Source organism: Giraffa tippelskirchi, chromosome 9 (genome assembly GCF_054371585.1).
Source record: "Giraffa tippelskirchi isolate mGirTip1 chromosome 9, T2T-mGirTip1v1.2.pri, whole genome shotgun sequence".
NCBI lineage: Eukaryota > Metazoa > Chordata > Mammalia > Artiodactyla > Giraffidae > Giraffa > Giraffa tippelskirchi.
Window position 1 is genome coordinate 17335839 of NC_137283.1, and position 7225 is coordinate 17343063.

General features: G+C 46.1%; 1 non-coding gene across 1 annotated transcript; it reads right to left on the reverse strand.

The window, feature by feature from the left end:
- Nucleotides 1-6839: 6839 nt before the first annotated feature.
- Nucleotides 6840-6912, reverse strand: TRNAG-CCC (transfer RNA glycine (anticodon CCC)). Its single transcript has one exon. It is a non-coding gene; the product is annotated as a tRNA-Gly (tRNA).
- Between the last annotated feature and the right edge of the window lie 313 nt (nt 6913-7225).

Below are 7225 nucleotides of genomic sequence, written 5' to 3' on the forward strand. Positions count from 1 at the left end.
TTCGGGCATCTGCCTTAAGCCAATCATTGTTCTAGGTGCTGAGGACACCCATGTAAATAAAAGAATCCTTCCCCTTCAAGAATGCCTTGGTCTGATAAATATCACTGGGACTCTTTGACTGACAAAGCTATTATCTTACTTGACCTTCAAGACGACCATGATGTAACTCTAATTATTTCCTAATAATTCTAATTTTACCTCTGGGAGAAAAATGGAGATTTGGGACAGTCAAGGGCTCCATGCAGGGTCACACTCTAGTAAGTGGCAGAGTTGAAATTCAAACTCAGGGCTTTTAGCTCTAGACTGTGTCCTTTTAGTTATTACACTGCCTCCTATAGTGACTGTAGAGGATTGATTATAGGATAAGTGTCAGCAATTGGAGCAAGATGGTGGTGTCATCCTCCACATCACTGGGTTTGTCCTAAGTGGAATTTTTAACTCTGAGTTTCATGCTCTTTTCCCTGTTCATTCGTGCATTCAACAAACACTGAGCTGAGAACTAGAAATGATGGAGCCCTGAGCTGAAGATACAACATTGACTGAGTAAGACCAGAAGGTTTCCTGCCCTCACACAGCTTCCATTCCACTGAGGGGGAGACTGACATGGAACAGGTGAACAGATCATCAGATGAGGTAGCTAAGAACGGCAGTGAGGGCCTCGGAGGAAATGAGGAGTGAGTCACTGGATGTGTGGTCCCTTGAGATCAGGTGGTCCAGAAAGGCCTGGCTGAGGTGACGTGTGAGATGAAATCTAAAGAGGGAGTTTGAGTCAGCATGGCAATGAGTAGAGCACCATGGAAAGAGCATTCCAGAAGGATGATGTCATGCATGAAAAGACCCTAAGGTGGGCATGGGCTTGATGTGTCTGAGGGATCATAGGGCCACTGCGGTTGAAGAATAATGAGGGACAAGGAGAACTTTTGAGGAAAGCTGGGGGGACCAAATCACCTTGGATACTGCTAAGGAGTTTAAATTCTTTTCTGAGGACAGTGAGAAACTATAGATCAGTGCTTTCCCTCTGAGATATAATGTGAGCCACATATGCTATTTTTAAGTTTCTAATAGTCACATTAAAAACATTTAGAGAACGTAATCTGTTTATATTTTATTTAACCCTGTATATCTGAAATGGTATCATATCCATCTGTGCATGCTATAAAATATTCCCTTCTCCAGGGAATCTTCCCAACCCAGAGATTGAACCCAGGTCTACCCATATTGCAGGCAGATTCTTTACCAGCTGAGCCACAAGGGAAGCCCAGGAATACTGGAGTGGGTAGCCTATCCCTTCTCCAGAGGATCTTCCTGACCCAGGAATCAACAAATCTCCTGCATTGCAGGCAGATTCTTTACCAACTGAGCTATCAGGGAAGCCCCTATAAAATATTATTGAGATGTTTTCCATTCTTTTTTTCATGCTACATCTTTGAAACCTGGTGTGTGTTTTATACTTACAGGACATCTCAGCTGAGGTCAGCCACTTGGCAGATGCTTAATAGCTCTGTGTGGGGAGGGGGGTTCAAGATGGGGAACACACATACACCCATGGCTGATTCATGTCAATGTATGGCAAAAACCACTACAATATTGTAAGATAATTAGCCTCCAATTAAAATAAATAACTTAGAAAAATAAAAGTAACTGTTAAAAAGAAAAAAAAAAAAAAGCTCTGTGTGGACTGTGGCTACCATATGTGACAGGGTGTTACACAGAGCTTTAAGCAGGGGCGTGTGAGTATCGGATTTACTAGTTAACTCACAAGAAGGACACCCAGGAGGTTCTAAGAGAAACCCAGTTGATAACTAACAACCTCTCCTTATGAGAGAGTAAGGCCAAGGGGCGGGGAGCCCACAACTGAGTGTCTGGTGTCTTACGTGTGTTTCAAGCAGTGAGCTGGGAGGGGAGAGTGCTTTCCTCAAAATCACAGAGCTAGAAATGAGGCCAAGCAAAACCCTGAACCCAGATCTGTTAGTTTCATGCCAATTTAGAAAATCCGTAATCATCATGGCTCAGGAAGATGATGTTTTTACTGTGTTGCAAGCGTGGCTTAGTTGTTTTAATACACAAACATGAGTGATGGCTTCTATTTGGTTATGATTGTTCTCAGCGTACTGTTTTCATTAAAAACAACCAATACTTAAGAGTAGGTAGATATCAATAATCCCTGAACCACATAGTATATTTTAATATGTATTAATTGATACAAACATACCATGAGCCACATAATACCTTTTACTTTGTATCAGCTTGGGCCATCATTTGTACCATATATACATGAATTGTTCACAACTTGAATTTTTTGATGTCTTTCTTGCCATTCTTACAGTAACTTTAATTTTAGAATAACTATCTAATTTTCTCCAGATTTTTGGATGGACTCCTAGATTAAGAAAGGCTTTGCCTGTTAGGCCAAATCATCTGGATGAGAACAATACATGATTCCTGGACCCAGCTATTCTCTTGCCTTTGAGCCTGTCTTTGACAGGGACAGTGAAAGACACAATGAGATCTGTCCATTGTGGAGGAGCACTGAGTCAGGAGTCCAGAGCCCTGCATTTGATTCTAGCTCTGCTAAAAGCCGTGTGGCTGCCACCGTTGATCATTTATCATTTACTTGCAACTCATTTATCATTTACTGGGATCAAGTGATCAATATGCTGTGAACATCAGCTATGTGTCCCACTTGATCGTGTGATAGAGCCTTCCCTTCTTTGCCAGTTTGAAAGTGCAGGAGAGAGAACATGATTTTAGATGCAGAAAACCTCCCTGTCTGTTTCAGCTTTGTCACAGAGGCAAGCTTATGATTTGGGTAATATATTTAAGAGTGTTTGAGTCCCTGAAAAAATGAGGTTAATCATTTCTATTCCTCTTACCTTACAAAGCATATCCATACATTCATTTATAATTGTCTGCAGTGGGCAGAATTCTAAGTTTCTGCCAGGTTACCCAGGCCCGTGTATAGTGCCCTCCCTGTGAATGTGGGTGGTACCTGTAACTTCCTCCTAACCAACAGAATGTGGCAAAGATTGCGGGATTCTGCTCCTGTGATTCTGCTGAGTCTTATGGCCAAAGTGAAGCGATGTAATTAAGGTCTCTAATAGGGAGAGTCTTCTGGGTGGGCCTGACCTAATCAGGTGAGCCCTTCACAGGCGGAGCCAGCAGTCAGGAAATCTCTACCTCTGACCCACTAGCCTTCAAGAAGTGAGCTGCCATGAGTTCCATATCTGTAAGGAAGTGAATTCTGCCAACAGCCACGTGGCAGGATGATAAATGAGTATTGTTCTAAGTTGCTAAGCTTGTGGTAATTTATCACGCAGTGTATTGACAAACTACATTCTGTCATCCTCATTCTTGGATCTGTTTAAAAGATTTACTTCTCTGCCATTTCTTGGGGTGAAGATGTTTGGAATCCCTTTTAAAAAAGAAATACTTCTGCTCCCCTCAGTTCTCGGCGTTTCTTGGAACATTAAGTTACAGGAGTTGGGTGAGTCCTTTGGGAAGCAGCCTTTACCAAGGACAAGTGTCTAGTTGCCGTGGTGGAGGACTGAACCATATCCACATTTAATTTCTGTAGGTGTACTATTGACTGCTATCCTCGGTGTGTGTGCGCGCGCACGTGTACGTGCATTTCTGGACACGCACGCGCCCACGTGTGTTTCTGGACGCGCACGTGCGTTTCCAGGTGCGCACGTGGCTTTCTCTGAGCACACGTGCCTTTCTCTGCAGGCACGTGCGCTTCTGGGCACGTGCATGCGCGCACACGTTTGAATAGCCGGGAAAGATGAGAACAGGTGCGCGGGATTTGCTCCGTGCCGTCTGCATTTCACGTGGATAAGCCTTAAGCCCACCCCTAGGTAGCAGGTGTTGTTAATCCTATCTGCAGATGAGAAAGGGAAGCTCTGCTGTGGAACGTGAGCTGCTCAAGCTTCAGAGCTAGTTGGGATCCACACCCAAGTGGGGTCCCTCAGGAGATGCCTGGCTTTGGAGAGAGGGCTCAGCCCGGATGACGGCGGAGGGACAGGACTCCTTGCCGTCAGAGATGGGTCTGGATGTTCTCGGTGACCCCCTCCAGCTCTGGGCCTGGGAGGCAGTGACTGAGACCTGAGGTGGGTGTCTTTAATCTCCCCGCTTCCTCCCTGTTGGCCTGGGTGTTGGACGGTGGTATTCCTCCACCTGTCACCTCAGCCGCTGTCTCCCTCGGCCCCTTCAGGCCGGGCGGCGTCCCGGAACCCCGCGGTCACTAGCCAGGGGGTGATTCCTGCTCCCCTCCCGAGTGGGTTCAGGGCCGCTGCTGTTTCCTCATTCGTCGGTTACCCTTTCGTTCAACTCTCTTCAGTTACTCTTTCGAGTGTTTCCAGTCAGGACCCTGACGCGTCCGGGAGCAAAGCGGGGCTTTAGCGAGGACGCCTCCCCTGGTTGTGGAGATGCGCGTCGTCCTGTGGTTGCTCACGTGGTGTTTTTGGCTCTTGGCGTGTGCGTGCGTTAAAAGGCGCTGAGGCTTGGCAGTAAAACCAGAGAGGAGCTGGGAAGCAGGACAGGAAGCTGGCGACCCTCTCCCGGGAACGTCTGCCAGCTGCTTTTGAGTCTTGGGGAGAAGACTGCGGGTGCAGGGCTCCTCTGGCCGGTGACAGTGACTCGCGCGGTCCCTCGCTCTCCTGTGCCTCGGGTACCTGGTGTGTGAAGACGGTGGCCATGAGGCGTGGATGCGGGGCTGCGGCCTGCGCCGCCTTTTCCAAAGGGGCCTTGTTCCCATGCCCGCCCGGCTCACGAGACTCGAGCCTTGCGTTTTTGGAGATGAGATTCTTTTCGGGAGATGCTGGGGAACCTGGAACCGTTTGCGGAGCTGGGCCCTCTTCCTAAGATGAAATCCGGGTAATTCGCTGACCTGGAAGGAGTTTGCAACCACGTGGTAGCAAAATACTTGTATTGCGCCTGGCCCACTGGCAGGGAGGTGTTGATATGACTTACTCCAGAGAAAGGCTGTTGAATGCCATGAAGAGGCAAACCTGCAGTTCCCAGTTCCTAGCCTGAGAATGATTTTCATCTTTAGGTGAGGGGTGGACTTGGAGGGGGTGCAGTGGAGGGTTTACCATGGCCTACCCAAGGAGGAGTTGCTTAGCTTCAAGGGAGGTGCTCAGCATAATGGAACCCAAGTGCCCTTTTTGAGCTCTCGTCAACAAGACTCTGCCAGGCTCTGTCCCTGAGCCATTCCACAGCATCCTCACAACACCTTCCTGAGGTGGTGGTCTTGTCCCGCTTTGACGGAAAGAGCAAACTGAATCCCAGGGATGTTATATAATTTTCCCTGCAAACGTAGCTGGTTGCAGAGTCTTTAATTGGACCCACGTATGTCAAACTCCAAAGATGGTAGGGATAAAAACTACAAAACAGCAACTAAAGCACCAGCAACCATTTCTTGGACTGTCCTCCATATGTCAAGCTAAATTTCATCATGTTTAATTACTCTGCAGCGTAGCGTCTTGATCCCTAGCATAGGCATAAAAAGCATTTCGGCCCCCTGACCCCCAAAACACACTTAATTACTGGTGGTTGTCTAATTGTAAGTAACCCTCATGATCTAATTATAACAACTATTTAGAATAAAATCTATTTTTAAGTTTTTTGAAAACTTTTTATTTTATATTGGTGTACAGCTGACTGTGTGGATCACAATAAAATGTGGAAAATTCTGAAAGAGATGGGAATACCAGACCACCTGACCTGCCTCTTGAGAAACCTGTTTACAGGTTAGATAGCAACAGTTAGAAGTGGACATGGAACAACAGACTGGTTCCAAATAGGAAAAGGAGTCCGTCAAGGCTGTATATTGTCACCCTGCTTATTTAACTTATATGCAGAGTACATCATAAGAAACACTGGGTTGGAGGAAGCACAATCTGGAATCAAGATTACTGGGAGTAATATCAATAACCTCAGATATGCAGATGACGCCACCCTTATGGCAGAAAGTGAAGAACTAAAGACCCTCTTGATGAAAATGAAAGAGGAGAGTGAAAAAGTTGGCTTAAAGCTCAACATTCAGAAAACTAAGATCATGGCATCCGGTGCCATCACTTCATGGCAGATAGATGGGGAAACAGTAGAAACAGTGGCTGACTTTATTTTTCTGGGCTCCAAGATCACTGCAGATGGTGATTGCAGCCATGAAATTAAAAGACGCTTACTCCTTGGAAGGAAAGTCATGACCAACCTAGATAGCATATTAAAAAGCAGAGACATTACTTTGCCAACAAATGTCTGTCTAGTCAAGGCTAAGCTTTTTCCGGTGGTCATGTATGGATGTGAGAGTTGGACGGTGAAGAAAGCTGAGTGCCGCAGAATTGATGCTTTTGAACTGTGGTGTTGGAGAAGACTCTTGAGAGTCCCTTGGACTGCAAGGAGATCCGATCAGTCCTAGGTGTTCATTGGAAGGACTGATGTTGAAGCTGAAACTCCAATACTTTGGCCACCTGATGCAAAGAGCTGACTCATTTGAGAAGACCCTGATGCTGGGAAAGATTGAGGGCAGGAGGAGAAGGGGACGACAGAGGATGAGATGGTTGGATGGCATCACTGACTCGATGGACATGGGTTTGGGTAAACTCCAACAGTTGATGGTAGACAGGGAGGCCTGGTGTGCTGTGGTTTATGGGGTCGCAAAGAGTCCGACACGGCTGAGCGACTGAACTGAGCTGACAGCTGATTAACAATGTCGTGATAGTTTTAGGTGTACAGCAGAGTGACTCAACCATTTTAAAAAATATTTATTTGATTGTGTTGGGTCCTTGTTGCGATTCCACGTGGAATCTTTGCTCTTTGTTGTGCCATGCAGCATCTAGTTCCCTGGCCAGGGATCGAACGTGGGCCCCCTGCATTGGGAGTGCAGAGTTTTAGCCACTGGACCACCAGGGAAATCCCTAAAATCTATTTTAGAATAACTTTTACACACTAGGGATAATGGGGAAATTCAGCCTTGTTCAGCCCATCAGGAAGTCTCTAATGGGCAAGAGGTTGGGTGGGTGCCTTGTAGCACCCAAGTTTCCTAGGAGAACTTAAGGAGCAGAGAGGAGATAAAAATCAGTATAGTTAAAGCTGTCATTAACATCTTTTCTCATCATGTTTTCCATTCAGTTTGCCATATTGGCATTTTAATTTTCCAAAGCCTTGTGAACCTATTTCCTATTAATATCTTCTCATGGCATGTTGAAATCATTCTGTACTCTGA